This window comes from Erythrolamprus reginae, chromosome 3, assembly GCF_031021105.1.
Source record: "Erythrolamprus reginae isolate rEryReg1 chromosome 3, rEryReg1.hap1, whole genome shotgun sequence".
NCBI lineage: Eukaryota > Metazoa > Chordata > Lepidosauria > Squamata > Dipsadidae > Erythrolamprus > Erythrolamprus reginae.
This window is the reverse complement of record NC_091952.1, coordinates 247,262,174-247,289,815: the sequence shown is the minus strand read 5'-3', so window position 1 is coordinate 247,289,815 and position 27,642 is coordinate 247,262,174. Positions and strand designations below refer to the sequence as shown.

The 27,642-nt window shown below is 43.9% G+C and overlaps 1 protein-coding gene across 2 annotated transcripts in view; it reads left to right on the top strand.

The window, feature by feature from the left end:
* The first annotated feature begins 770 nt into the window (after nt 1-770).
* NDRG1 (N-myc downstream regulated 1) overlaps nt 771-27,642 on the top strand; it is a 66,727-nt gene continuing 39,855 nt past the window's right edge. Inside the window, exon 1 of one of the 2 annotated variants that reach the window (XM_070748323.1) lies at nt 771-985. The gene's annotated coding sequence lies outside the window, so the exon portion shown is untranslated. Of the gene's footprint in view, nt 986-8,462; nt 8,545-27,642 lie in introns of those variants that run through there. The other variant, XM_070748324.1, reaches the window with a different exon arrangement.

Sequence of the window (27,642 nt, the reverse complement as noted above, 5' to 3'; positions counted from 1 at the left end):
AAAAGTAACTAAGGATCATACTAAGATACTAGAGAAGGACGATAAAAACTATTAAGTATTCAATAAATAGTGCATAAACTTCCTACCCATCCATCCATCCATCCTAGTGTCTATCCGAGGAGTAGGCAAAGTTGGCTCTTCTATGACTTGTGGACTTCAACTCCCAGAATCCCTGAGCCAATCATGCTAGCTCAGGAATTCTGGGAGTTGAAGTCCACATGCCATAGAAGAGCCCACTTTCCCTGGTCTGTCCATTCTAAAAAAAAAAAAAAAAATCTCGTCCATTTTTACTTTCTGAGCCTTGAGGCAACCTTCCCGTCCATTTCCAGCCAGCCGATAACGACGGGCGTTCGCCTTTCCTGTATCCGGAGGGCGCTTAAATGGTTGGAGAATGCCGCCAGTCCGGAAAAGCCGGCGTTGCCGCTGCTCTCGCCGCGCCGTTTCTGGCTTCGTCCGATTTTCCTTTTTTTAAAAAAAAAAACCGTTCACGCCCCACCGACTGTTGCCTGCCTCCCCTCCTTCGCCGTCTCCCCGAGAGTCAACAGGGAAAACAAACCCGCGTGCGCCTTCCCGCGCTCCCTTTTCGGCGGCACTGGTGGGAAGAGACGGAAGAGGGCGGGGGGGGGGGGGGAAGCGGCGCGCGGGTGGTCCACAAGCCTGTCGGGCGAGGCAGAGGCGACAGCGGGGGAAGAAATGGGGCGTGGCCGAGGGAACGCCCCTTTCGGAGGAGCGGGGCGTGGCCCGCCGGAACCCTACCCTATAAATACTCCGCCCGCGGCGTGGTTCTGAGGAGAGGCGTCGCGTGGGGGGCAGGTGGTTTGTTGTGTTTCGTCAGCTGCCGTTTTGTGAGGAGGCGCTGAGGGGGGCTGTCTCCGTCCGTTGCTTCAAAGCGCCCCTCTTTTTTTTCTCCCTCTCTCTTCCCGGCTCGGTGGGGTCTCGGCTCGGGACAGCGTTTTTGAAAGGGCTTCTTCCCCCGCCTGCCCAGGTGAGATTCGTCACGCTTTCGGACGCCTGCCGTCGGTCGTTGAGCGGAGCGGCTGGAGGGGAGGAGTGAGGAAAGCTCCGGGCGGGGGGGGGAGGAAATAAACAAACCCGGGGGGCGGTCGGGCTGGCTGGGGATGATGGGGAAGGGAGTCCGAGCGCTGGGTCCCCCCATGGGCGTTTGGCTGAGTCGACCTCGCCGGGTTGTTGTGAGGAGGGGGGATGTAGAGTTGAGGGGGGGGGTACGGGACCAAAGGAACCTAATCCTCCCCCCCTACTCCTCCCAGTCTGCCCCATTCTTTCCAAAAGAGAAGTTTGGAAAAAACTTCCCAAAGTTTGTCCCTACCCAAAAACCTTTATCTACCCCCCCTCCCCATAGAAATATAGGAGATTGACGGCAGAAAAAGACCTCATGACCCATCTAGTCTGCCCTTATACTATTTCCTGTATTTTATCTTAGGATTGAGATATTTATCCCAGGCATGTTTAAATTCAGCTACTGTGGATTTACTAACCGTCTGCTGGAAGTTTGTTCCAAGCATCTACTGCTCTTTCAGTCAAATATTTTCTCATGTTGCTTCTGATCTTTCCCCCAACTAACGTCAGATTGTGTCCTCTTGTTCTTGTGTTCACTTTCCTATTAAAAACGCTTTTCCCCCTGAACCTTATTTAACCCTTTAACATATTTAAATGTTTCGATCATGTCCCCACTTTCCCTTCTGTCCTCCAGACTCTACTGATTGAGTTCATGAAGTCTTTACTGATACGTTTTATGCTTCAGACCTTCCACCATTTTTGTAGCCCGTCTTTGGACCCGTTCAATTTTCTCAATATCTTTTTGAAGGTGAGGTCTCCAGAACTAAAAGATGACTTTCTTTTGCAGGTGGACATCCTATCTTATTTTCATTATTTTTTTAAACAACCCCCCCCCCCCCACCTCCCAATTCTTCTGCCAAGGGATACATGGATAAGGATGAGGATATTTAGCCTCATCGGAAATTTATTTGTTTGCTTAATTATTCAATTATTCAATTAATTAATTTGGGCTTATACGCCACCCAAAGGACTCTGGGCAGCTCACAACCAAATATGTATGACTGTAACTTGTTGCTTGTATCGTTAAGATCTCTATTAATATTGATTGTTTCCTGATTGCTTATTTGACCCCTATGACAATCATTAAGTGTTGTCCCTCATGATTCTTGACAAATGTATCTTTTCTTTTATCTACACTGAGAGCATAGGCGCCAAAGACAAATTACTTGTGTGTCCAATTGCACTTGGACGATAAAGAATTCCATTCTATTCTGCATATAAAATGCAATATAAAACCCCCTAAAAACAGTTCAAAACAATTTAAAGCCAACAATTAAAGTAATTTGGTCATATAGGAAGAAATTAACAATTCAAGCTTTCATTAAAAAAGAAAAGTAAAGGATGGGGGGAGAGCCTGTTCTTGACAGCTAGTTTTTAAGGACCATAAGTTTCTTAGGATGAATTATGGGGCAGCCCAGATGAACCTGCTTATTGATTGATTGATTGATTGATTGTGTTGTTATGCCGCCCAACTCCTGAAGGTCTCTGGGTGGCTTACAACAGGATATAAAATACATTTTAAAACATCATAAAAGATTAAGAAAAAACAGTTTTAAAAATCACATACATTACATATCATTTAAGACTGGACTTACCTTACGTATCATTCAAGGCCGCTCCGAGTCTCTGGATAGGGGCGGCATACAAATCTAATAAATTAAATTAATTTGTAAAATTGCTTGTTCTGTTAGGTTGCCTTTTTTGAAAGACTATTGCTTTCAAACGTTATTCCAAGTCTAAAGTCTGCTCCCCACACCCCCTGTCCGGAGTTGCAGAATGTTCAAGCAAATTCACCTGCTTCTGAAACAATATGACTTTTATTTTGGATTGCCCAATTCTTTTGAGCTGGTGGGAGTTTAGGTCCCTGTTTCTCAGCCTTTGCGGCAACTCTAATATGTGTTTAAGACTTCTTAACTCTGGGAGTTGAATCCATACATCGAGGTTGAGAACCACTGACTTAAGTGACTCTTGTTTTAATTTTGAAAAATACAGCTCAGTGGATTTATATTGATCTGTTCACTCTGTCGATTGACTTGCATATGAGAGGAGTAGCAACAGAGATGAATATTTGTAGCTCAGGATTGAACTGTGGGGTCCTTGGTGCTCACCATGCTTGATTGGTTTCTTGCAGACATTTCATTACCCAACTAAATAACATCATCCTTGCTAGAAGGGAGTGAGGTTTGCTCTTTATACATACATTTGGAGAGCAAACTCCATATCTTTTATGATGATGTTACTTAGTTGGGAAATGAGATTCTGCAAGTAAACAAACAAGCACAGAGCACCAAGGACCCCACAAGTTGATTTTCTTAAAAATTGAAGTAAACATTAACTGAACTAGGCACTAGAGATTAGATTAGATTAGATTTATTGGATTTATATGCCGCCCCTCTCCGAAAACTCGGGGCGGCTCACAACAATAATAAAAAACAGTACACAATAACAAATCCAATGCCCACCAATCTAATTACAATTTAAAATTAGTAATTTCATAAAACAATCCCAATATATATAAAAAACAGGCACACAGTCAATCAATCAACAAAACAGCATGGGCAAGGGGGAGGTGTTTTAGTTCCCCCATGCCTGACGGCAGAGGTGGGTCTTAAGGAGTTTACGAAAGGCAGAGAGGGTGGGGGCAATCCTAATCTCAGGGGGGAGCTGGTTCCAGAGGGTCGGGCCCACCACAGAGAAGGCTCTTCCCCTGGATCCCGCCAGACGACATTGTTTAGAGTTAAAACTACTTAAATTTGCTTGTAGTACTTGGCCATCTTTATCTGTTTGATAGGGTAGAACACAGGAAGGGAAGGCTGAAAATATCCCCACAGAACACTAAACTTAAATTAACAAAATGTAGTAGGTTTACATGCCATTGCTATCCTCCAGCTGTTTACAATGTTAAAACTATAGGCCTGTTCACACAAAGCATTCACAGTCCAAGGCTGAACTATCCAGCACTGTTCAAGGTTAGCATTTTGTATAAAACAAATGGAACAGAATTTGCCTGCAGAAGTTGTGGGAGTTTCATCACTTGAGACTTTCAAGGAGAGATTGGACTGCTGTTTGTCAGAAATGGTGCAGGGTCTCCTGCTTGGGAGGGGTGGGGTGGGGGTTGGACTAGATGACCTATAAGATCCCTTCCAACTCTGTTAATCTGCTTAAAATTTTAAAAAGTCAACAGGGTCCCATTGCCTTCCAAACACCAGCAACTGTTTGCAGGCAAGTATCAGGTTTCCTTTGAGAAGTGTTCAGTTTTGCAGTTTTTCTCTGCAGTTTTGTTGGCAACAAATAGGAAACATTTTGCTATTGTTTTCTTCCAATGTTTTTCATCTTCCCTATGTAGCCTGTATCTATCATTTACTGATAGTGCCCCATTCAATTTGCCTCTGTCTAGATCCTATTAGCCTTTCCAAGATTGGCTAAGACTGTGAGCATTTTTTGCCAACAATCTTTTAGCATTTGGGGACCGTAATATGCAAAATTCTTTAACACGGCAGAATTTAAAAGTACACATTTGAGAGGAATAAATTGTTAGCCTGTTAGGCTTTGTGGAGGTTTTATGTGGACTGAAATTCATTGCATCAGCTGAATAAAGTTTGAAGACAGAAGAGCAGATTCAACTGTGAATTTCATAGCCTGGGATCTGATTTTAAATCGCCTGGAGGAACTCTTGTAAAAATCTGAGCCTTTCTTTCCAACTGTTTTTTTGTTTTTATTTTGTTGGAGGAAACTGTTTTAATTGCAGCTGAATGATTCCTCTGGGCTCTCGCTAGCTAGAGGGTGTAGTTGGATTTTTCAAACTGGTGTGGTCACAGTTTATTTTGCTTGAGTTGCCAGGAGGTAGCTGTTGCTTAGATAATGCTGGCAAAGGGTCATCAGATGAGAAGATAGTCCTCAAGGTACCACCACAATTGAGCCCCAAATGTATGTTGCTAAGTAAGAAAATTGTTATTTATTTATTATTTATTTTATTTGTATGCCGCCCCTCTCCGTAGACTGTTAAGTGAGTTTGGCCTCATTCGTTAAGGGGAATCACTGCAGTTGTTAAATTAGTAACCTGGTTGTTAAGTGTATATTTCCCCCGTTGACTTTGCTCATCAGAATGTCACAAGTGGTGATCATGTGATTCAGGGAAACAGTCAGCTGTCAAGCATCCGAATGTAAATCACATGACTGGGGATGCTGCAATGGTGAGAAGTCTGAAAACTGGTGCCAAGTCACACTTTTTCGGTGCTGTTGAAACTTTGAGCAGTCACAAAGTGAACTGTTGTAAGTCGAGGACTGCTTGTATGGGCTGACTATGACTGGGAGGGATGTTAGGCTGTAAATCAGAAGGGCTTCTCAAGATAAAACATCTGGGAACTTTCAAACTGCATACATTTAAGCTGTCTGCAAACCCTCCCACAATATGTGGTCGCCACACTATTAAAAAAGATGTTGAGATGCTAGAAAAAGTACAGAGAAGAGCAACCAGGATGACTAGGAGACTAAAACAAATAAAGAACAATTACAGGAATTGTCATGGCTAGTCTAGTGAAGAGATTTGAAGGGTTGCCACAGAGAGGAAGGGGGTCAAGCTCTTTTCCAAAGTACCTGAAGGCCAGAAAAGGAATAAGGGATGGAAACTGAACAAGGAGAGATTCAACCTAGGAATGAGACATTTTCTGACGGAGACAGCAGTCAATCAATGAAACAGATGGCATTCAAAAGTTGTGGGAGCTTCATCACTAAAAGCTTTCAAGAAGAGACTTGACTGCCATTTGTCAGAAAGGGTGTAGGGCTGTGATGGGGAAGCTATGGCACGCCGAACCATATGTCAACTCCAGCGTGCATGGGAGGACTGGCCAGCTCACCTTTGGCCTTCCGGAGAGTAGAGGAGGCCATTTTCACCCTCCCCAGGCTTCAGGAAAGCTTCTGGAGTTTGTGGATGGTGAAAAATGGGCCTAATAGGCCTACTGAAAGTTTGTTTCCAAACTTCCCTTGGGACTGGGAGGGTGAAAAATGGCCCAACAGGCCTACTGGAATTCCGGAGGCTTCAGTGAGGCTTGCATAATTGGGGTGGGGGTTGTGCATACATGCGTGAGGGGAGGGCATTGCATTATGGATGTGGGCATGCTCATATACACACATTCTGGGAGTTGAAGGACTTACTTCCGGAAGGTTTCCAGCTGTACTTGTGTTTCCGCGTTATCACTAATCCCTGATAGCAAGTTCTTAAAATGGGAAGAAGAGTTTGCTTTTCGGTTTGGTGACTCCTTCCAAGTGAGAATTTCTGGAGGTCCATAGATCCGTGTCTCTCAACCTTGTAAGAAGAGGGTCCTCCAAAGCTCCTCACTTATTTTCCGACTTGGGAAGGATGGCCGAAAGAGAGTCAAAGTTCACCATTCCCATTTGGACAGCAAAAGCTCTCCATATTCCCTCTGCCCTTGTTGGATAAACATTTGAAACAGCTGGAATCCTCTCGCAAGTTGGGCTGGCCTTGGAAGAAGGCTAGATCTCTGTGGGAGGTTCTTCCTGAACTAGCAACAAGTTGTGGCAAACGGCTGTTCCTTGGCCCCGTCATTGCTTTTGTGATGAGCTGCCTTAGGAATTGTGCCCAGATCGTTTCTTGTTAAAACACAAGAACACAAGCATGCATTAATTCCATTTCTGGAATTTGTTGAATTATCAGTGTGTTGCCCTGCTCTGTGAAAATCCGTGTCGGGAACAAAAATATTCTTATGTCTACCAAATGATAGAAGAAGGCTTTGTATGTGCTTAAAGTTGAGCCTTTTGTATCCTGTTACTCTCAGTCCTCAAATCCCATAGATCCTAGTTATTGCATCCTGTGTACAGGAGTGTTGTAGTTCTTACAATTGTTTTTTGCTAGTCAAATGTCTAACTACCTGTATCTAGAACCGCACTTAGTCGCTTCCTAAAATTAAAAACAACAACAACAATAATATACCAAAACCTATACTCCAAATAGCACAAAACACAACTGGTGTATGGAGAGAGGCCACAAGAAAGCTCCAAACTATATACTATGCCCGCTACAAAAGGGGACCTGCCCCAGGCTTGGCTGAAGAACCAGATTTTCAAAGATCACCAGAAGGTAGATAAGATGGAGCCATCTTGATTTCCAAGGGGGCTGTTGCAAGGCAATGATAAGAGAAGGCCATTGGGTTTCTTCTGGGTTTCATAAGGTGGGATTGGTTAATTGGTGGGACCCAGAATAATTCCCAGCAAAGCATCTGAAGGCAGGACAAGAAGCCGTGGACTGAAACTAACCAAGCCCTGAAGAAGACATTTTAGGTGGAGTAAAACAGAAACAGTTCAATGAGTATTCTTCGGAATAGCACTGAATTTATTTGTATTTGTGACACATATATAGGATAGTAGTTTATATAAACATAACATAAGTAAAAAGTAACGGTAAAAGAGGACAATAGGACAGTAGGATAGGGACGGTAGGCACAATGGTACGCTTGTGCAGACCCCTTAGAAAGGGGGAGAGGTTGACTGTAGACAATCTCAGATTAAAGATTTTGGGGTTTGCGAAAGGAACCACAGAGTCAGGTAGTGCATTCCAGGCATTGATCACTCTATTGCTAAAGTTGTATTTTCTGCAGTTGAGTTTGGAGCGGTTGACATTTGGTTTGAATCTATTATGTGTTCTTGTATTGCTGCAGTTGAAGGTGAAGTAGTCATTAACAGGAAGGACATTTTGGTACATGATTTTATGAACTAATTTAGATCAGATTGGAACTGTCGTAGTCTAATCTCAGTATTTCAAGTCTGGTGGAATAAGGCATTCAATTACAAATGTAGGAGTGAAGGACTCTTATTGTGAAATACTTCTGGACTTTCTTGATTGTATTAATGTCTGATATGCAGGGCAAGTTCCAGACCCATGAATTGTATTCCAGAATTGGTCTAACAAATGTTTTATAAGCTTTGGTTAGCAGTGTAATATTGCCAGAGAAGAAGCTACCGTGTTTCCCCGAAAGTAAGACAGCGTCTTACTTTCTTTTTATCCCCAAAAGCCCCACTATGTCTTACTTTCGGGGTATGTCTTATATTGTCCCGGGCACCGGGGCCGGCTCGTTTTCGGCCCGACCCCCCGCCACCATTCCCGCTCCCCGATCTCGCTGACCGCCCCGGAGATTGCCATCCAATCCGCAAAATGGAGAAGAGTCCTCCACTGCACAGGAAATGTGAGGGAGAAGGATTTATTTCCCTCCGTTCTAGTTTTTCTCTGTGGTTCTTCCGCAGATCTTAAACGTCACCTCCAATTGGTTCCTCCCCTCCCACCTCCTAAAGGCCCTGGAGCCAATCGCGGCCTCCTCTGGCCCGAATTCTCCGCCCCTCCCTTTTTCCCCAACCAGTACTGAGTTGCAGTCCTGAGGCGAAAGAGGGCTCAGCTCGCTCGCTCCCTCCTTCGGATCGTAAAAGAAGCCGCGGCGGGAAGAGCGCGAGGCACCCGTAAGGTTAACGCGACGTCGCGAGCTGTAAACCATCCTCTCCCAGCCCTTAAAGGACTCCTCTCCCCACAGTCCCGTTGCTTTTCAACCCGCCACAGAGGCAGCCCTGACTCCCTCTTCCGAGCACCTCTCAGTCTGCCTTGCCGCAGTCAGAGCTCCCACTCGTGCCGCAGCCAGAACCGCGCCGCTTTGGCCAGGGCCGCCGCCTCGCCCGCCGGGTGGCCCAAGCTCTGGGCGCAGCGCGCCACCACCAGCTGGCACCAGGCTGCGAAAGGGAGACTCTCCTGGGCGGCGGCTTGCAGCGAAGGCGCTCGTCCCAGCAACCTCGGAGCCGGTCGGCCTCGCTGGCCGCTTGCAGCCGATCCTCGGCAGGACTCGGTTGCTGGGACGAGCGCCTTCGCTGCAAGCCGCCGCCCGCTCGGCTCGCTTCGGACCAGCGCCGTCAAAGCGAAGGACGGATAAATGCCTCCCGGGCGGATAAATGCCTCCTGGGCACTCCGCATCCACTTGCGCTTCTCCTTCTTCCCTCTCGCCTCACCGAGTCAGGCGCAGAAGGCATAGCGGGGGTCCCCAGGCGGTGGGACGACTCCCTTTCCCTGCCCCCGCCGTCCCGATGCCATGTCCACGGGCTCGCTGAGCGATGCCGAAGACCTCCCCGAGGCGGAGATCCTGGGCAGCCTGAAAATGGACCGCTGCCACTCGCCGGCCGCTCCACGCCACAGGCCTGCGCAAGGCTCGGCCGGCGAGCGGGGCTCCCCGGGCAAAGGCCGGGGCGTGGCGGCGGGCAAGGCGCGTAAGAAAACCCCGGGCAAGAAGAGCCCTCCGGGAACGGCTCCTCCCCCGGCAATACCCCCGTGATTCCCCGAAAGTAAGACATATGTCTTACTTTCGGGGTACGGCTTATATTAGCCGACCCCCCTGAAACCCCCGATACGTCTTACAATCGGGGGTGTCTTACTATCGGGGAAACACGGTTCATAAGATTAGATTAACAATTTTTAGTGCCTTTTTGGCAATGTTGTTACAGTGGGCTTTAGCACTTAGGTCGTTGCCAAGGTCTTTGACAGAATGGGGGTCATCTACAAGTTCGTTTCCCACAAATTTGTATTCTGATTCTTTTTGCCAATGTGTAGGACAGAGCATTTGTTGGGTGAGATTTGAAGTTGCCAGTTGTTTGACCATTCTGCTACATGATCAAGGTCTTTTTGAAGGGTAGCAGCATTGTTGGTGGTGTTAAACAATTTGACACCATCAGCAAAGAGAACCCAGTTGCTTATAATACGAATACAAATATTGTTTATGTAGAGTAGGAAGAGCGTTGGTCCTAGAACACTGCCTTGGGAGACACCACTATTGACAGGAGTAGGAATTGATATGGTACTTCCTATTTTGACCACTTGTTGTCTGTTAGAGAAGAACACAATTATCCAATCACGTATGACTCCTGGAATATGATTTCCTGTTTTACGTGTAACAAATAAAGGCATGGCCTTTCCAGATGAATTACAGATTCAGTTCCCATAATTTTTGGCCAGAAAGGAGTGGATTCTCAGCATTGTAGCAAAAGATTCCAGGATTTTGGAGAGCGCAGACTGAGAGAGAGATGCTTTCCTACAAGGACAACAAATGTTTCCCTTTGTGATTCCAGAAAGACACTTATTTATTGTTTTATTCTACATATAGGGGGCCCTCATTTCACCAGAGTGACTCTAGAATTGCCACAGCATATAAAAACAAGTTACCAAGGCAGCAAAAACAACTTATAAAGAATCCCAGGTGAAAAATCAATCTTCAAGAAACTCAGCACCACAACCACAAAATCATTTAACAATGATAGTATAGGCAGATACACAAACATAGCTAGATACAGTATCTACTCATTTCCCGCTTGCATCAAAAGAACTCTTGTGTTTCTTTCACGATTATTACTTTGTTTCATTTAAAACAGAAGTATGTTTTCATACCTCCGTGGGTTAGGTCCCACAGAGTTGGCCTTCTCCGGGTCCCGTCAACTAAACAATGTCATTCGGCGGGATCCAGGGGAAGAGCCTTCTCTGTGGCGGCCCCGACCCTCTGGAACCAACTCCCCCGGATATTAGGGTTGCCCCCACCCTCCTTGCCTTTCGTAAGCTCCTTAAAACCCACCTCTGTCGTCAGACATGGGGGAATTGAGATATTCCCTTCCCCCAGGCTTATAAAATTTATGCATGGTATGTCTGTTTGTATGATTGGTCTCTTAAATTGGGGTTTTTAAAATTACTTTTTATATTAGATTTGTTATATTTGTCTTTTTTACTGCTGTTAGCCGCCCCGAGTCTGCGGAGAGGGGCGGCATACAAATCTAATAAATAAATAAATAAATAATAAAAAGAGATATTGATCTGCAAATAAACAGTTTTCTATCTAAATCTCTGCTGTTTTGAGATCAACACAGGTGACCGATGCTCACTCTGAAGCATCTCCCCAAAGTTTATTGAGTGCTAGAAGCTGGGTTTATTTGCACGATCTTCATTGAGGCTTTGACAATTCAGCTTCTTGTTTTTCATTTGCGCAATGGAGGCCGTTTTGTTATCTTGGGCATGGAAGTGCATGCTTGGATGTGGAACTGAGCATTAAAACAAGCATGGGTGTGAAATAAGATAAATGCCATTTGGAACAGGAGTGAAAAAGAAACACAAAGACACGTGACGAACAGGAATGACTGTTGCTCCACAATGTTTATCCTTAAATCCTACCAGAATAAGAAATGTCCAGTTGATATTGGCCATTTGGGCAGAGATGAATGGTTGTCCCACAAAGAATACAACTGTTATGAAACTCACCCATTCATTCAAGTCAAAATTTTCCTGGGTGCTTTGAGAATTCAACAGATAAAAGGACCTCTGTGTATACGAAGGAACAAGGGATGTCAGATTATCTGTACAACACGGTTATTGTTTCTTCTGAAAAAATGACAAAGGAGCATTCTTCCATCTCTAGCCAGATCCTATCGGAGAAAGCTAAGATCTGGGCTGCCCAAGGGTGGAAACTCAGGGCCCTGTTTTGATTGGCAGATATCTCTGAGCCTCTGCCCCTTATCTGTAGCTGCAGATATTACCAGCTTAATTGTCTGTCTTAGGGAATTTTTGCTGACACCAGTGCCAATTGTTTTTCATGTGATGGATGGGGAAGAAATGTATTCCTGGGAGAAGGAAATCTGTCCAGGGGAAATGGATGGCACTGTTTTCTCTTACCTTCTTAAACAGAATAACATGGCCTGCTTGATCCCCTGCCTACAGTTATTATGCAAATATGTCAGGTCCCTTTAGAATCAGAATTGCAAATCCCGGCTCTTGTGAAAGCAGGCTTTGGTAGAAAAGAATATTTGTAGCTCAGGGTTGAACTGCAGAGTCCTTGGTGGCTTTGCTTACAGACGTTTCATTACCCAGCTTAGAAACATCATCAGTGTCAGGCTAACCTAACCTAAACCAACACTGATGGTGTTACCTAGTTTGTTAATGAAACATCTGCAAGTAAACCGCCAAGCCCCAAGAGCGCCAAGGAACCTGCTGTACTTTGTGTTGTGTTTTAATTTGGTAGCCTGTCACTCTGCGTGCTCAATCCTGGTGGCTCAGGATCATGTGTTGGTTATGACCCATAAAGCCCTTCATGGCACCGGACCAGATTATCTCAGGGACCGCCTTCTGCTGCACGAATCCCAGCGACCAGTTAGGTCCCACAGAGTGGGCCTTCTCCGGGTCCCATCAACTAAACAACGTCGTTTGGCGGGGCCCAGGGGAAGAGCCTTCTCTGTGGTGGCCCCGGCCCTCTGGACCAACTCCCCCCCGGAGATTAGAATTGCCCCCACCCTCCTCGCCTTTCGTAAGCTCCTCAAAACCCACCTCTGCCATCAGGCATGGGGGAACTGAGATATTCTTTCCCCCTAGGCCTTTACAATTTATGCATGGTATGTTTGTTTGTATGTATGTTTGGTTTTACAATAAGGTTTTTTTAGTTGTTTTAGTATTAGTTTTAGCATTGGATTTACATGCTGTTATTTATTATTGTTGTTAGCCGCCCCGCGGCATACAAATCCAGTAAGTAAGTAAGTAAGTAAGTAAGTAAGTAAGTAAGTAAGTAAGTAAGTACAATTTTAGTAATGAAATAATAGCATGATTTAAATTGCAGATTAATAGCATTGAAAGGCACCTTGTAGGTCATCTAGTCGAACACCCACCCACCCACCCCACCCAAGCAAGAGACCCTCTACCATTTCTGACAAATGGCAGTCCAATCTCTTCTTGAAAGTCTCCAGTGATGAAGCCCCCACAACTTATGAAGGCAAGCTCTTCATTTGGTTGGTTGTTGTCACTATCAGGACATTTTTCCTCATTTCTAGGTTGAATCTCCCCTTGATTAGTTTCCATCCATTATTCCTTGTCTGGCCTTCTGGTGCTTTGGAAAATAGCCTGACCCCTTCCTCTTTGTGACAGCCCCTCAAATATTGGAACATTGCTATCATGTCTCCCCCGGTCGTTCTTTTCACTAGACTAGCCTTGCCCAGTTCCTGCAACCGTTTGTATATTTTAGCCTCCAGTCTCCTGATCATTCTGGTTGCTCTTCTCTGCACTTTTTCTAGAGTCTCAACATCTTTTTTACAGTGTGGTGACCAAAATTGGAGGAAGTATTCTAGATGTGGTCTTTAACTAAGGCTATCGGACATCAACACCCTTGAAAACGTCCAAAAATATTTCACCAGAAGAGCTCTTCACTCCTCCACTAGAAACAGAATACCCTATGAAAATAGACTAACAATCCTGGGTCTAGAAAGCTTAGAACTACGATGCCTAAAACACGATTTAAGTATTGCCCACAAGATCATATGCTGCAACGTCCTACCTGTCAATGACTACTTCAGCTTCAACCGCAACAACACAAGAGCATGCAACAGATTCAAACTTAATATTAACCGCTACAAACTTGACTGTAAAAAATATGACTTTAACAATCGAGTTGTCGAAGCGTGGAACTCATTACCAGACTCAATAGTGTCAACCCCCAACCCCCAACATTTCTCCCTTAGACTATCCACAATTGACCTCTCCAGGTTCCTAAGAGGTCAGTAAGGGGTGTACATAAGTGCACCAGTGTGCCTTTCGTCCCTTGTCCAATTGTCTCTCCTTTATCTCATATATCATATATATTTTCTTCCTTTCATATATCTTCTCCTCTATTTTATATTTTTCTTTATATATATTACCTCATGTCTATTCTCTTCTATGTATTGTGTATTGGACAAAATAAATAGAAACATAGAAGACTGACGGCAGAAAAAGACCTCATGGTCCATCTTGTCTGCCCTTATACTATTTCCTGTATTTTACCTTACAATGGATATATGTTTATCCCAGGCATGTTTAAATTCAGTTACTGTGGATTTACCAACCACGTCTGCTGGAAGTTTGTTGCAAGGATCTACTACTCTTTCAGTAAAATAATATTTTCTCACGTTGCCTTTGATCTTTTCCCCAACTAACTTCAGATTGTGTCCCCTTGTTCTTGTGTTCACTTTCCTGTAAATAAATAAAATAAATAAATAAAAAATTTATAGAGTGGTATAAATGCCACAAGGAAGTTCCAACAGTACTGAAACGGTCATTTAAAAAAGTCCTATTAGGCTGAATCCACACGTGTATGTCCCACTTGCTTCTTTTAACCTGTTCCCCTCGATTGGCTACATCAGTGTTTTTCAACCAGTGTGCCATGGCACACTAGTGTGCCGCGAGACATGGTCAGGTGTGCCACGAAGAAGGATGCTCAGGTTCCGGTCTCGCAACTTTTTGCTGAGAGAGAGAGAGAGAAAGCAAGAGAGAGAAAGAAAAGAAAGAGAGAGAAAGCAAGAGTGAATGGAGAAAGAAAGCAAGAGAGAGCGAAAGGGACAGAAAAGAAAGCAAGAGAGAAAGAAAGTAAGAGAGAGAGAGAGAAAAGGAGAGGAAGAGAGAGAAAGAAATGAGAGAAAAAAGGGGAGGAAAAAAGAGAAATGAGAAAATGATTGAGACAGAGAATGAGAGTAAAGAGAGAAACAAAAGAGAGAGAGAAGTGACTATTGATTTAAAGCAGTGTTTCCCAACCTTTTTTGAGCCGCGGCACATTATTCATGTTTTCAAAATTCTGGGGAACACTGAAGGGGGGCGGGGGGGCTAAAGAAAAGTTTGGACAAAAAAAATATCTCTTCCTCCATTTCACTCTATTTCTCCCTCCCTCTTTCTCTCCCTCCCTTCCCTTCTTTCTCTCCATTCTTCTTTCTTTCTTTCTTCCTCTCTTTTTTGCTCTCTTTCTCTCTCCCTCCTTCCCTCCCTCTATGTCTTTCCCTCTCCCTCCTTCCCCCTTTCTTTCTCTCTCTCTCTTGCTTTCTTTCCCTCTCTTTCTCTTGCTTTCTTTCTCTCATTCTCTCTCCCCTCCTTTCTCTCTCTCTCTCTTTCTCTCTCGTTCACCACGCCAGCAACAGAGAGAAAATGAAAGAGCGAGAGAGAGCCGGAGAGAGAGTGGAGTGCGCAGCAGCCATCAGCCTCCTCGCCCTCCCAGACGTCCCCAGCGCCCGGCCTCGCGCCGCCTCCTGTTAGCCTGGCCGAAAGCCACACAGTCCCGGACTCCCGGATTGCTCGCTTCTCCGGCCAGCGCGGCGCTTTCCTGGGCAGATGGCTTTGCTGACCGGAGAAACGAGCGATCCGGGAGTCCGGGACTGTGGCTTTGCGCCATGAAGAGAAAACGGCAGCAGGGAAAAGTCGGCCGTTTTCTCTTCATGGCGCAAAGCCACACAGTCCCGGACTCCCGGATTCCTCGCCCCAAGGCAGGAAGAAGGGAGGCGGTGGCGGAGAAGAGTGGGCGGATCGGGCGGGCAATGGGGCAGGACGGAGAAGCCAGGGGCGCGTTTGGCCGGAGGCACCGTGGGGAGGCAGGGGCAGGGAGGTGCGGCAGTAGGAGTAAAGGGAGCCGCGGCTGCCCCTGCCTCCCCACGGTGCCTCCGGCCAAACGCGCCCCTGGCTTCTCCGCCCTGCCCCATTGCCCACCCGATCCGCCCACTCTCCTCCGCTGCCTCTCGCCACGGCACACCTGACGGTGTCTCGCGGCACACCAGTGTGCCGCAGCACACCGGTTGGGAAACGCTGATTTAAAGCATATGATAAAAAGCACCCAAAGAATAAGAGAGAAAACCCCCCCAGCCCTCACCTGTTTTTGGAAATGGTTCAAGAGTATGTGTACACACACACACACAGAGGAGGGGGAGGAGACAGGGATGGAAAAAGAGAGAAGAGTGTCTTAGGGTATCATTTTGTGTCATTTTGGTTGGTGGTGTGCCCCAGGATTTTGTAAATGTAAAAAAATGTGCCGCGGCTCAAAAAGGTTGAAAATCACTGGGCTACATCACCAATTGTAAACCAGTTTTGTACAATGCTTTGCTCAAGGTATCCTGAATGTGACCCTTGTGAAAATTTTCAGGAATGGTGAGCATCTGCAGTTTATGATGTCTCAGCATTTCAGCCTCACGCCTTCCTAGTGCCTTCATACCATTCTTTGCAGATGAATGCAAATTCCCCACTATCTGGAGGGCGCCCAGGAGATCATGTGTTGTGATCTTGTGTAATTTTTAATCATGGTCAAAGATCAACCAATGGTTTTGGTTTTTTTAAAAAAAAATACAATTAACATTGTGCAGCAGATCTTACCTAACTCTTGCAACTTCAACTTTGGCCCGCCTGTGAAGAATTTAATCGGGTGGCCTCCCAGACTGGAACAGGCAGAACGACTGACAAAGTTAAATGATTTTGATTCATTTTGAGTTTGTTGAGCGAGAGAGTTATGATAAAGTTTGGATGCCATGGCTGCAGTTGAGGTAATAAAAGAATGCATGAGGTTTATAGAATCATACACACACTGATACAGCATCCGGCCAGAAAATTCATATTTTGAAAATACACACAAATCTTTGCAGAACTTCATATTCCATAAATTTCACTGCTCACAGTCACTCACGCCCTCATCACCTCAAGGCTCGACTACTGTAACGCTCTCTATATGGGGCTAACTTTGAAAAATGTTCGGAAACTTCAGATCGTGCAGAATGCAGCTGCGAGAGCAGTAATGGCCTTTCCCAAATATGCCAATGTTACACCAACACTCCGCAGTCTGCATTGGTTGCCGATCAATTTCCGGTCACAATTCAAAGTGTTGGTTATGACCTATAAAGCCCTTCATGGCACCGGACCAGATTATCTTAGGGACCGCCTTCTGCTGCACGAATCCCAGCGACCGGTTAGGTCCCACAGAGTGGATCTTCTCGGGGTCCCGTCAACTAAACAATGTCATTTGGCGGGACCCAGAGGAAGAGCCTTCTCTGTGGCAGCCCCGGCCCTCTGGAACCAACTCCCCCCAGATATTAGAATTGCCTCCACCCTCCTTGCCTTTCGTAATCTACTTAAAACCCACCTTTGCCATCAGGCATGGGGGAATTGAGATCCTGTTTCCCCCTAGGCCTTTACAATTCTATGCATGGTATGTATGTATGTTTGGTTTTTATATTAATGGGTTTTTAATCATTTTTAGTATTGAATTACTATTGTACACTGTTTTATTGTTGCTGTTAGCCACCCCGAGTCTCCGGAGAGGGGTGGTATACAAATCCAATAAATAAATAAATAAATAATAAATTAGCCTGCCCTTTTTGAGTAGCTTGAAATTTTTTCATTCAATTTTTATCTTGTGGGTACGTTTCCTGTGTTATGAATCAAAAATAAAATGTAAACAAAGCAAAATGAGAAATTTCCCTGCTGATTTCTGTGGCTTTGCTTACCAGAATGGTTCTGCCCCAACTGTTTTACTATATACCATACAATTACTTTTTGTTGTGTTCCAATTGTGTTGGGATGGAATTCCCTAACCATCTCCATGATGGCTGGGAATTTTAGGAGTTGTGATCCTACTTGTCTAAGAGATTCCAGTTGGGAAAGTCTTGATTTATGATCATATCCACTATAAAGATGGGATGGTGGTTTAACTTCCGTGCTGGGAATGTGAAATATTATGTCACAGCAGAGATACATATACAGAATTAAAATCATCCCAGTGCTAACAACAGCAACAGAGGGATGTTCTGCTCTGGGTGTTTTGGATTCATTGAACTAAAATCTGGGTTAATCTGATTTGCAAATCAATGACTGGAAATAACATTCACTATAGGACTTGGAGCTAGGACCCTTATCTTCCTTTCAGAAGCATGGAATGCAGAACAAAAACTCTTTGCAATCTGCAGATTAGATTTGTTGTTAATTATGTGGGCACATGGTGGCTCTTGCAGACCTTGGATCTCTGCTGAGTCGGATGAGATCAGATTTCTGACCACAATCGTTGAGCAAATATCACAAACAGAAAGTCCTGTGCTGTACTTTTTCTATGGCTTAAGATCAAGGACATTTGGTTTCAAACCATGGCTACTGCAGGGATATTAAGCTCAAGGCCCACGGACCAGCAGTGCCCTGACTTGAGAGTCTGCATAGAGAAGTCTTGCTTCATAATGGAATGCGCCCCTTCTTAAGAAATCATTTTGTATCTGATTTTCAGATGGTCCATCTTGACTTCCTCGAAGAAGCGGGGGAGAAAGATAGATTTTGCAAACTTTAACGTCTACGCTAGTTAAATATAGCATAGACTAGTGTTTCTCAACTTTGACAAAATGCTGGCTGCAGAATTCTGGAGGTTGAAGTCCACACGGCTGAAAATGGCCGAGGTTGTTGGGAAACCCTACTTGGTGACCATGGTTTGAGAACTGGAATTTGCCTATTCTAAGTTTGATTGCACTCTCTCAAGGCAAGGAGATAACATAGATTGACAATGCTGTTAAAGTCACCGATTTCAATGCCCCGCTTTTATTTAGCAAGCCTCGGGACGGACGCTCAACTCGACTTGGCTTTATTTGACTCTAAGTATAAAGGCCACTCTGCCCAGATGTCCACGTGATGGGCAAAGTCCTTAATTTTAACAGGGCTTTTGAACTTTACCCAGAGAAGAAAAAATTGCTGATCAATTTCACCCACAGCCAGAATTGTTTGGTACAGTGGGTGCGTTCAGGCCCATTAAACCTTTGCAGCCTGCATCTAGGTCATGTTTACAAAGGTTAGAAAGTGATATTTGCTCATGTTGGCCCAAGGAGAGCTTGCACTGAGATACTCCTGCTAGGAGAATTTCTGTTTGTTCAGCAGAGAAATGTGAAGTCTTTTTCAAGCGGGTGGGTTTCAGAGAAAACGCCAAGACTATTAAAATGAACTATACTGGCTTAGTTCAGAAAGAAAATGGTTCATAAATCCACAGTAACTGAATTTAAACATGCCTGGGATTGAACATATATTCACCCTAAGATAAAATACAGGAAATAGCATTAGGGCAGACTAGATGGACCATGAGGTCTTTTTCTTCCATCAGTCTTCTATGTTTCTATGTAAAATAGCTTGCAAATATTAGTGACTTGACCAAGTACAATAGATAGAGGCTGGTTGCTGCAGAATTTGCTGTGCATTGAGGTTGGAAAACAGAAACCAACTGCAGCTAAATTTGGCCAAAGTCTTCAGACTTATTTCTAATCTGGGTGTGTTCTGCTGTGCTTGAAATGTATTCAATTTTGTAATGGTTGGTAGGTCTGTGTTCTGACATTAAAGCTGGTCAAGGCCATTGGCACAATAAAAAAATGGATAAATACAGTATCAGTAGCCCAGAATGCTCAGAGCATGTAACATTTCTTCCGCTTGAATGTTCCTAAAGTCTTAAACTTCTGTTTACTAAATGTTGCTTGCTTTTCAGTTCCTTGATAAGACTTTCAATTATTAAACGACTTCCTGAAAGCCAGACACTAGCACACCCCTGAAAAACCATAAAGCCAACAAATATTTGCCATTATCTTTGGAGGCGAGAGTTTAACACACAGAGAGAGAGAGACAGACAGATAGACAGAGACAGACAAACAGACAGACAGACACAGACACACACACATACACACACAAGGGTAAACTAAAAAAATTCGTTTTTAATACATTTGAAATATTAAGAGTTAAAATCTTTCTGAAAGTAGATTCCATCAAAGATGAATGGACAAGTGGAACAGACTTGTGTCAGATGCAGAAATCAGCACTGAAAGACAATGGCCTTTTGTTTATTTCCCTAGAATACAAAGCTTAAAAATTTGCTGTTTTGGGCAATTCCCAAAATTTGGTATGCATAAACTGTTGTTTATTAGGTGCATGGGTATAGGTAGAAGTATTTTGTGTTCCTCTGTCTTCTGTCACCCCCGTGAAAGGATACAGTCCTATAGAAATAATATTTAACAAGACAAATTCTTTGTGTGTCCTATCACCCTTGGCCAATAAAGAATTCTATTTTTTTTCTATTCTAACTGCAGGAAAAATAAATAGATTTGCAGTATAATGAGTTAATTATCTGGAAGCAGATATTGTTTTAAAAAAATTGATTGTTTGAGAAGATGTTTTATTCAGCATGCTATGAATATGGGTTTTTTTTTAGTCCAGTGCTGTCTTATGTTCCAAAAATTTATATTGCAAGCAGCAGTCCTCAGCAAAATTGTAAATTGCACATTTCCTGCTTTCTTTGGTAACGTTCCTTCCCTTAAAATGTTATGGTGGGTAACACGAAAGAAACAAGTTAGGACATTGAGTTCTTTCTTTCTTTCTTTCTTTCTTTCCTTCCTTCTCTCTCTCTCTCTTTCTCCCTTCCTTCCTTCTTGCCTTCCTTCCTCTCACTCTTCCTCCTTCCCTTTGAAGAAACAAGTTTATTGTCAGTCCTGGCATCACTTAAACCTCTAAATGAGAGGTCTTTAAACTTGGCAACTTTAAGACTTGTGGACTTCTCTTCCTGCGAGTTGAAGTCCACAACTCTTAAAAGTTGCCAGGTTTGAAGACCCCCTGCTCTAAATTGAAATGATCCTTGACTCCATTTGTTGAGAAAACAAAGTATTCAGCAAACCTGGAAAACAGGGAAATCAGGGAAATATCAAGAAGATCGGTGGTTCAAGAAATATAAGGGAAATTGGCAGTTCAGGAATTATCAGGGAATCTGTGAAAAAAACGGAATAAACCAGGGGGAAACCCCAAACTCTATTAAAATGTTTCAAAGTCAGGGGAAAAATCATGTTTAAAAAAACCCGTATCATGCTGCCTGGCAAAGTCAAGCAAACATGAGCATAACTGTGGCAACAACTTGCTTCCTCAGCTACCGATTTTTCTCCAGGGATATTTATTATTGGTAGGAGAATATTATGTTCCCAAATATTATCTCAGGGCATTAAACTTCCCCAAATTTGAGCAAGCTATAAGCCATAACTTGGGAATGGCTTGAAGGGGCAGGTAACTCCTAATAGTTTATATATCTTGAGAATCTTGGTTTTTTTAGAGCCAACACAGGGAAATTAATAAATGGGTCTCTTGATTTTTAACATTTGAAGTTAAGTCTTTTGTCATCTTTGCTTATTATACAGTGCTGACATTTATAAAATTGGCTGCCCGTTGTGCAGACAATAAACAGGTCTAAAAATGGTGTCTTAGCTTCCCTCTAAGTGGGAAGAGTGTTTAAAGTTTAAACTTTACTCAAGCCAGAATTTCCCAGTAAGTTGGTCTGCAACGCCTAGCATCTCCTGTAGCAAAAGGACAGCAAACTGTGCTTAATTAGTTTTGTCGCTATCATTGTGACGAGTATTGAAGGCCAGCGTAGTTCCATAGTAGGCAAAATCTGGATTGTACAGGTAGTTCTCAGCTTAGAACTGTAATTGAGCCCAAACTTTCTGCCATCAAGTGGGACATTTGTTAAGTGAATTTTGCCCTCATTTTATGACCATTCTTGCCACAGCCATTAAGTGGATCACTGCAATTGATAAGTTAGTAGTCAGGTTGAATCTGGTTCCCCCGTTGACTTTGCTTGTCAGAAAGTCGCGAAAGGGGATCACGTGACTTCGGGACACGTCAATGGTCATAAGTATGAACCAGCTGCCAAGCCTCTGAATTTTGACCCACGTGATTGTTCATGGGGATGCTTCAGAGGCCGTGACTGTGAAAAAACAGTTACAACTTCGTTTTTCCCCCAGTGCTATCATAACTTGTAGCAGTCACTAAATGAACTGTTGCAAGTCAAGGGCTACCTGTATTCATTAACTCTGAAATTCACGATGCAAAAAGAATATTGAGACTCTACAAAGAGTACAGAGAAGAGCAACAAAGAAGATTAAGGGACTGGAGGCTAAAACATATGAAGAACAGTTGCAGGAACTGGACATGGCTCATTTAATGAAATGAAGGACCAGGGTGGACATGATAGCAGTGTTCCAATATCTCAGGGGTTGCCACAAAGAAGAAGGAGTCAACCTATTCTCCAAAGCACCTGAGGGTAGAACAAGAAGCAATGGGTGGAAACTAAACAATGAGAGAAGTTAGAACTAAGGAGAAATTTCCTGACAGTTAGAACAATTAATCAGTGGAACAGATTTCTTCCAGAAGTTGTGAATGTTCCAACACTGGAAGTTTTTAAGAAGATGTTGGATAAACATCTGTCTGATGGTCGTAGGGTTTCCTGCCTAAGCAGGGGGTTGGACTAGAAGACCTCCAAGGTCCCTTCCAACTCTGTTGTTGTTATTTGTTATTATTAAATAAAAATGAGGTAGCACCTTCTTGACTCAGGTTTTAAGGGGGATTAACAGTAGAAAATGAGTGTTTCCTTGGTGTTTCCCAACCTTGACAACTTTATGAGGTGTGGACTTCAACTCCCAGAATTCCCCAACCAGCATGGCTGGCTGTGGAATTTTGGGAGTTGAAGTCCGTATCCCTTAAAGTTGCCTTGTTTGATAAATACCACTCAACTATTTTGGTCCAGATCTCTCATTTTGAAAGCAACTTAGGCGCATTAAAACACACTTTTTTGTCGCTCCCTGCAACCCCTTTTGAAGATGCATAGGAACACTCCCCCCCCCCCCTGAACAGGTCAGGAGGGGGTGACCCCAGTGCCGAGCTTTGCTTCAGCCTTGCCCTTTCTCCTTGCCCTGCTGGAAAACAATTGCGGCATAATTAATGCCCATTCTTCCTTGACAGAGTCAAGCGTTAATCCTTAACGAAACAGGGCAAGAATTGGCACTTAATGAGATTGAAACGGAGGGAAGCTTGCTAAGGCTGTGGGAACAGGTGATTATAGAAACATAGAAGTCTGACGGCAGAAAAAGACCTCATGGTCCATCTAGTCTGCCCTTATACTATTTTCTGTATTTTATCTTCGGATGAAGATATTTATCCCAGGCATGTTTAAATGCAGTTACTGTGGATTTATCTACCACGTCTGCTGGAAGTTTGTTCCAAGGATCTACTACTCTTTCAGTAAAATAATATTTTCTCATGTTGCTTTTGATCTTTCCCCCAACTAACTTCAGATCGTGTCCCCTTGTTCTTGTGTTCACTTTCCTATTAAAAACACTTCCCTCCTGGACCTTATTTAACCCTTTAACATATTTAAATGTTTCGATCATGTCCCCCCTTTTCCTTCTGTCCTCCAGACTATACAGATTGAACATTATGCTAGAAGGCAGTGATAGCGAACCTTTTTTCCCATGAGTGCCAAAATTCATGCGCGCGCACACTCTATCGTGCACGTGTGAGTGCCCACAACCATACTTCAATGCCCACGTGGGGTGAAAACGACCTCCCTCTCCCCCTGGAGGCCTCTGGAGGCCAGAAATGGCCAGTTTCTCAAATTCTGCTGAGCCCGGTAGGCTCATTTTTCGCCCAAAATCTCTGTGGCTAAGCGAGGCAGTGATTAAGTGAGTTTTGGCCCCATTTTACGACCTTTCTTTCCATAGCTGTTAAACAGATCACAGCAGTTGTTAAGTGAATCTGGCTTCCCCATTGATTTGTCTCGTCAAAAGGTTGCAAAATCATGTAACTCTGAGACATTGCAACCGTCATAAATATGAATCGGTTGCCAGGTGTTTGAATTTGGATCACAGGGATGCTGCTACGGTCATAAGTGTGGGAAAATGGTTATAAGTCCCTGTTATGTGACTTATTTTTGCAGTACTGTTGTAATTTTGAACTATCACAAAATGAACTCTTGTAAGTGGAGGACTTACCTGGATAGAAGGAAAGCATTAACAGGTCCTTTTCTACACTGTTGCCAAAACATTGTCTATTATTGATCTATCAGGGGTATTTTTTACGCATGGTTAAGCCATATTTTCAACAAAATTGTGTTGGGCACAATTTACACATTATAGTGATCCCTCGATTTTCGCAGGTTCAAACTTCGCAAAATGGCTATACCATGGTTTTTCAAAAAATATTAATTAAAAAAATACTCTGCGGGGTTTTTTCTATACCATAGTTTTTCCCACCCAATGATGTCATACGTCATCACCAAGAGTCACTTCTCTCTCTCTTTCCTGTCATTTTCAGCTTCAATCATTTTCTCATTTCTCTTTTTTTCTCCGCTTTTTTCTATCATTTCTCTCTCTCTCTGCCTTCCACTCTCCCCACTCTTGCTCTCTCTCTCTCTTTCTCCCTCTCTCCCTCTCTCCTTTCTATCTCGCTCTGTCTGTTGCTCTCTTTCTGTGAGAACGCCTGCCCTGCCTCTCCTGCAGCCCCCTCGCTGACAGCTGGGACGAAAGCGCTCTCAGCTAAGGGACTGCGAGAGGGACGGGGCGGGCATTCTCAAAGCGCTCAGAGCGGCTAGCAGCCAAATGAGGAGGACGAGAAGCCGTAGCCACCAGCGCTGCTGCAGGAGGACCCGTGCCCCAAGAAAGCCGGTGAGAGGGCCGGATCGGGGTAGGTGGGTAACGGCGAGGGGGCCGGAGGCGCTGGGGCGGCCGACATTCAAAACAATCTTTGCCGGCCTCCGCACTTTCGTTGCTCCCCGCCCCCAACTTCAAGTCCGGCTCCTTGCCGGGCCTTGGAAAAGGGTGCGCGGGGGTAGTTTTTGGCTGTCCATAGCCAAAAATGGTGTTTTTACTTCCGCATCTCTACTTCGCAGAAATTTGACTTTCGCGGGCAGTCTGGGAACACAACCCCCTCGAAAATCGAGGGATCACTGCATAGGAGGATGGGTCTGGGCCAAGACTCCATGGTTAGCATGCATGTGGGAAAAGTCAGGATTTTTTTTTAAAAAAAAATTATATATAGTGGGTTTATGCATTTTTTTAAAGGGCCCAAAGAAGATTGCATGTTCTTGACTGGACTCTTTCTTTTTCTTTTTTCTTTAAATGGGGGGGGGGGGGCGGGAATTGCTCAGCTGTTGTTTTCGGAGGCCAAAGGTCGAAGCTGGGAGCCACGTGTAGCCCTTGGCTGCTCCTGAAATATACTGTATTGCAAACAACAAGCTTTGCAGCTGTGAGAGGGGAAAATAGATCTTTCCAGTGTAATTCAAGTGATTCGCTTCCTGTGGTTGGAAATGGCAAGATCATCACCTTGATCCTTAGATGGATCCAGAATAGAATGGAATGGGAAGAGCAATAAGAATAAGAATAGCATTTTACTATCGCTTTCAATTTACACGAATCAGCATACTTAAAATGAAATTTCGTTGCAATCATCTCTGAAAAGATAACCATTATGCATATTCCTACATGCACGCACATATATGACATAAAGAAATATTCATATATATACGCTGCTCAAAAAAAATAAAGGAAACACTTAAACGGCAGAATATAACTCCCAAGTAAATCAAACTTCCGTGAAATCAAACTCTCCACTTAGGAAGCAACACTGATTGACAATCAATTTCACATGCTGTTGTGCAAATGGAATAGTTGTGCAAATGGAATATTCAATGAGAATATTTCATTCATTCAGATCTAGGATTTTAGTGTTCCCTTTATTTTTTTGAGCAATATGTATATGTATGTATGTATGTATGCATGTATGTATGTATGTATATAAAGCCCTTCATGGCAAAGGCCAGATTATCTCTGAGATCGCCTTCTGCCGCACGAATCCCAGCGACTAGTGAGGTCCCACGGAGTTGGCTTCCTTAGGGTCCCGTCGAACAAACAATGTCGGCTGGCGGGACCTAGGGGAAGAGCCTTCTCTGTGGCAGCCCCGACCCTCTGGAATCAACTCCCCCCAGAGATTCGCACTGCCCCCACCCACCTTGCCTTCCGAAAGAGCTTAAAAACTCATCTTTGCCGCCAGGCTTGGGACTTTTAGATCTTCCTCCTGATCAATGAATGTTTTAAGTATGAAGTGTTGAATGATTGGTTTGATAGGCTTTACTTTCTTTCAGTTGAATTTAATGGTTGTTTTTAATGTAGTATTAATTGGATTTATATTATTGTTCTGTTTTTGTATATGCTGTGAGCTGCCCCGAGTCCTCTGAGAGCATACAAACCCAATAAAATAAAATAGATAAATAAAATAAATATTCAACATATTTTTGCAGGTAATGAAAAGAAAGGGTGACTATTTTAGATCTATTTCGGGCTTATTTGCCTTCATCAGGTAGCCACATCATTACTGAGGTTTGAGCCCTGGGCTCTGCTTTGAGCCTGGCCAGCTTAGCTATTTTCTCATCCCTGTGTAACCTATCATCTCCACCTTTGCTCAAGATTCCTACCCCAAAATGTTTTGGGGTAGTTCCCGCATGATGCAGCTGCAATCTGTAAAGGCACCCTCAAAATGTGGGACATGGTTTGAGCAGAGGTCCATCCGCCTGGGCTGATTAGCCAGATTATTGAAGGCTGGCAAGTCATCTTTTGCTTAAGCAAGGTTTGTTGTTAATCAAGCCACCACTAGTTGGATCTATGCACTGTTGTCAGCAGCCAGCATACCACTGGGGCTGCGTGCACACACAACCAGAATCCAGAAGCCACAATTCTCTTCGTGCAAAACGAATCCTGTCTTGATGTGCAAAACACATGTTTACACAATGGCTGTGACCTGCTCAGCTCAACATTGAAAGTTTGGTTTAGAAAGCTAGTTAAGTAGTCTGGCACATAATTCTGAGTGTGCACCTACCAGTGCTCTCCATCATGCACACATCCACTCTGTTAGCTGAAATTCTGGAGAAAGGAAGTGGTGGACATGCAGGCCGTAACCTTCTGCACCCAGCAGATGTTGAAACTCAGATGTTCAGCCTCCAAACCTGCAGGTCAGATTATATGGAGGCCAGAGGGAAGGGCCGTGAAGACAGGAAGAAGAGCCGTTATTAAAGCAGTGGTCAGATAAGAGAGACTTGAACCCCGTCCAAGAAAGTAACTCGAGAAGACATCTCGGACAAGCTCCTCCCTAACTCACACAAAGATAAAGAGAGGAAGGAGGGAAGCACTTTGAGAATAGCAGAGCTGGAAGGGACCTTGGACGTCTCCTTGCTTGGCTTCTTCTTGTTATACCTCTAGCTATGCTTGGCTGCATAGCTAGAGGTATAACAAGCAGGAAGAGGGAGACAGTAATCCCGCTGTATAGAGCGCTGGTGAGACCCCATTTGGAATACTGTGTTCAGTTCTGGAAACCTCATCTACAAAAAGATATGGATAAAATTGAATGGGTCCAAAGATGGGCTGGAAAGATGGTGGAAGGTCTGAAGCATAAAACTTATCATGAACTCCATCTGTATAGTCTGGAGGACAGAAGGGAAAGGGGAGACATGATTTATTTATTTATTTATTTATTTATTTATTTTTGTCCAATACATAATGAGGGTTTTAGTGGGTATACTGTATATCTATATACACATAGTAAAATACATGATGAAGGTTATAGAGGAGATACTCATAGTAAAATATATCTAAGAAATAATAGAAAAGAAGATATAGTAATAGAACATATCAATGAAAGAATAGAAGAAGAGATATAGGAATAGAAGAAAGGTATAGGAGATATAGGAGAGCAATAGGACAGGGGACGGAAGGCACTCTAGTGCACTTGTACTCGCCCCTTACTGACCTCTTAGGAATCTGGATAGGTCAACTGTAGATAATCTAAGGATTTGATTGAAACATTTAAATATGTTAAAGGGTTAAATAAGGTTCAGGAGGAAAGTGTTTTCAATAGGAAAGTGAACCCAAGAATAAGGGGGCACAATCTGAGGTTAG